The sequence below is a fragment of the Aulostomus chinensis genome, chromosome 17 (genome assembly GCF_037954235.1).
Source record: "Aulostomus chinensis isolate RoL2024-O1b breed Wild chromosome 17, RoL_Achi_v1.0, whole genome shotgun sequence".
Taxonomy (NCBI): Eukaryota; Metazoa; Chordata; class Actinopteri; order Syngnathiformes; family Aulostomidae; genus Aulostomus; species Aulostomus chinensis.
Window position 1 is genome coordinate 19,410,851 of NC_141336.1, and position 4,449 is coordinate 19,415,299.

Consider the following 4,449-nt stretch of genomic DNA (forward strand, 5'->3'; position numbering starts at 1 on the left):
GAGGTGGAAATGTGCTGTGCTGTACTTCAGAGGAGTTTTCAGGCGTATTCATTTTCATTTTTAACCAGCTACATTTTAACTCTAATATCAGTACTTTCTCCTGCTTTAACCCAAAATGGATGGAACAATGACACGTGAAATAATAGTTTTATTAATTTTCTTTTTCATAAAAATCATTTGCTATATTGACAGCTCGTTTTGCACGAAAGCAGTCAGTTGAAATCTTCCTTCAAATTGCATCTATGTACTTTTTTTTTTTTTTGGATACTTTGAGCACCTTTCAAAGCCGTTTACTTGAGTGAAGTATTTGGATCAGTACTTCAACTAGCACAAATACTACCAGTTTTAAGTAAAGCATGTACCCGGGCCACTTTGGATGTGGTATAATATGACAGAGGTCAGTAATTCCATCAACAACATACAGCATTTTTATATGGAATTAACCAGACTGTCATTTTTCGATTGTGATGAATAAAATATTAAATAGACTATTCGACTGACACCAGATCTGTCGATAAACACTGACAGGGACCAATAACTACACTGGGACCCAGTATGAAGGCGTTTATATACTCAGGTGTGCTACGTGCACAGATGCCTGCACTTTAAAAGCACAGGACAATATTACAAACAATGAAAAAAAAAACAAAAAAAAACCCCCTCAAGAATCCAAGTCATTTTTTACTGTACCAAAGTTTCCCAAGGTCGTTTTGGGAGTCGTGTTAACACAATACCTGAATACAGATTTGTTTCCTTGTTCTACAAGTCACGGAGCTCCAAGTCTTTAAGCGATCATTATTACCATACAAATAGACAGATCTATTTAACAACCCCCTTTTTATCGCATAACACTTATTCTTTAGTGTTGCTCCCTGAAAGGCACTGAAATGCTCACCCCACCAACCCACCCCCCCCCCTCCTCTCCCCCCCACCTCCTCCTCCTCCTTTTTTTTCGCAGGGAAATCGTCTCCCGGTTGATAAAGGCTCAGAGCAATAGAAGAAGCAAGGCTGACATCTTCTTAAGAGATGATAGCAGAGCCAAATCAAATAGGATGGAGCAGTCACTCTTTTCACAGATAGGTAGCTCATTTCTGGTGGCTGAGAGTTTGCATCCCCAGTGACGCTCTGCCTGGGAAAGATAGCTCACTCGGACTCCATTCATTATTTCATTCCCTGCCTCTTCTTTTCACGTCTTAGCTAGTTCTTTTTTATGCTTTAATGAGTTGCCTATTTTGCTCAAGTGTTGATGGGGATCTTGAAATTTAGATTCGGAGACAAAATGTTCAATCACGAGTGTTTTTCATTTGTGGAGAGGAGGCAAAAATCAATTATTTCTAATAGACAATAGTGATTGGAAATGAATGGAAGTGGTAGCATTCTGAAACAAAGGCTCAGCGGTGGCAAAGATAAGTGTCAGGCTTGCCCCCTGGAGGTAAGATGTGTGGTTTGGCTTCACAAGCAGTTTGCAAACATTTGCCAGTATTCATGCAAATGGTTCAAGATGCTAACAGAAGCAAACAAATCATAAGAAATAACATCATGGTGCTAGAAATCTAAACATTTTAACATGAAATGGTCGTTTACTGATTATCTGAATATCACTTTTTCTAAAAATAATACACTTTACTAAAATGGTACCTTAATAAGAGTGAGCTAGTGCTCAGTTAAGGGCTAAATAAGAGTTACTTCAGCATAATTAATCATTTATTAATGCATTTTTATTGTATAGTTTGAATTTATCCTTCAAACACTTGACAGTGGCCCCCAACATCCCCTAGTTTCTCCACTGTCTTTGCTGTCGCTCAAAAAGTTAACATGAACTCCAATAGGCAGCCTAGTTAATAGTTAACGAAGCATTATTAACAGTTACTAAATCATTATCTAACCCTTCTTAAAGTTCCCTTATTGTAAAGTGTTTACAAATCCTCGTGTAATGTCCTTTTATGTGTTTGATCTGTGGTTACCTCTGTGAAAGAAGTTCCTGTTAAGTTACACAAACTTTTCCCGAAGACTATTTACTGCCAGACCTGATCAATCAAGCACGAGCTCCATAGGATATTCAGCTCAACACTTCCTGAAGAGCACTTTGCTATCATCTCCCTCATATCCTTTGCAAATCCCTTTGAAAATTATTTATAAAAATTAACTTCTCTTGCAGAGGGCTCACTGAAAAGAAGAATTACATGAAAGATAAAACACGTTATCGCCTGTGAAAGACTAGACAATGTGCGTTGAGAAATTGGGAAGGTGGCAGAAACAATGAATATTAAGTGCCCAAGAATCTAAAGCTGCTGACTAAATTGAAACTGTATATCCTGAGGGGGTAAGGTTTCCAAATTGCTAATTACTGCCTTTGAAAGGAGTCGGTTTCTGATATGTTTGCTTGTGAAAGGCAGCCGCTTAATGAAGCAGTGGCTCAAGTTTTTTTTTTTTTTTTTTTAAATATTGCCACTCTTCAGCTTTCAGGACTCTCTCTGGACTACCTCCCAGGCCAGAACAATGGCGGGCCCAGGAGCCCAGCTTCCCCACAGGCCTGAGCGAGAGGAGGCCGGGGGCTGGGTACTGAGGGAGCCGCTCAGCATGCTGAAATATGGAGGCGACAGATAAGGTGGCAGCAGCACATAGAGGCCCTCTCCCATGGGCCCAAGGGGAAATTTGCAGTTATTAAGAGGAAGATGAGAGAGATTAAATGGCTTTTGTACTCATTTTCCACAGACTTTTCTTTTTTTTTTATATTATTTGGGCTGCCTTCATCTGAGAGATGAAAGAAGTGGTAAATGACTTTTCTGCTTCATTCAGCAACACAGAGACAACCATTCATTACTGGGAGATGTCACACATTAGTCCTACTATTGTTTTAAAGGGTCTGGGTTAATAGAATTACCATAATCTTATCATCTACAACTAAACTAAACATGGTTTGGGATTTTTTTTTTTAAATGAATCTTAAAATGTAGATTAAAAAAAATGGCTTGACTATTTGAGTTTTCTCAGCAAGCAGAATTGGGTTGAGGTCACTTCAAACGCTGACATTTTCATAGAATTGACGAAATGTGATGTCATCCCATACAAATTGTAAAGTTGACCCACGTTTGTACTTGTTTTGTTAAATGTGGCACCGTTTTATCTTGTCAGCCATGTTGTAAGATGATTCACATTCCAGTAAAATCAATCCCATCGCCTCCTATTTTAGCAAGAATCCTTCACTTCCTTTTCTTGAGCGTTAAGAGTGCACATTGACCTTTCCTCACTCTCAAAGTTTTTAGTGTAACACATTACAGGCGGGTGAACTTTATTCACGATCACTCCTCGGGTTTTGAAATCCTACTTTTAGAATAATTGCATGCACCGTGAGTCTCTTAGCAGTCTTAAAAATTCTGCCCGATATCGCGATGAGAGGACTCGGGCAGTGCCAGATTTTGTGGCTGTAGAGTGCAAAGTGAGCAGAAACCTTTATAATATTTGAAATATTGGGAAATATTTGGATTTTGCATGAAGGGACAATTTAATACGTATATTGAAATGCAAATATCACCTCCTGCATCCACTAGATGGCTTTAGGGAGCACAGACTTATTGTACGTCATGTTGAGGTTCATCAGGGAGGACGTTACACAGTGGTTTTGATGTTTCTCACGTCACGTTTACTTCCTGTAACCACCCAGTGGTGCTTTGACTAATGCTTGTAGACGTCTTAAAGCTGAGAATCTCATCAAACCTAACTGTTTGGATAAGACCTGACCGTGAGGAGTCCAGTAACAACAGTTTCTTATGCTAGAAAGGATATAACAACGGTTGACCTCACCACCGTAATGCCGTTTAGCAAAACCTCACAGTCTTCAGAGTAAGAAGCCACCCATGATTTCAAGGTGTTTCCGACCAAATTTGAGGTGAAACTGCCTGCTAGGAGGTGGACATGGAATTGCCAACAGGAGGCGCTGTGACTAATCTGGCTCAAAATTAGCCTCTGTTCTTGTTTAAAGAAAGCAGCCTCTTAGTTTGTTGAGTGTTATCCTGCCAACAAACTAACAAACAAAAAACAAACAAACAAACAAACTAACAAATGTCACAGAAAACATCAAGTGTGTGTGTGTGTGTGTGTGGGGGGGGGTGCAGGACTTATCTCGTCTGATTTTTAAGAACTTTGAGAAGTTTAAGTGCTGCACAAGTCATCCGTGGATCAACACCACGAGGAAATCATTTTAATTCATCTCTCACTTGTTCATGAGACAAATGTAGGATCACCATGACAACTGACAGCTCGCATGAATCCAGGTCATGTCAGTATTTCTGCTGCTGACTGTTGTGTAATTCAGACTGGAGTCGGCTGGTTAAACGTGCATGTATGGTGTTAAAAAGCATTATCTGCCTCATTGCAGAGGAGTGTTTATCTGCATGAACATGACGGCAGTTGTCTGCGACGTCACAGCGAGGCGGGCTCTTCTCATTG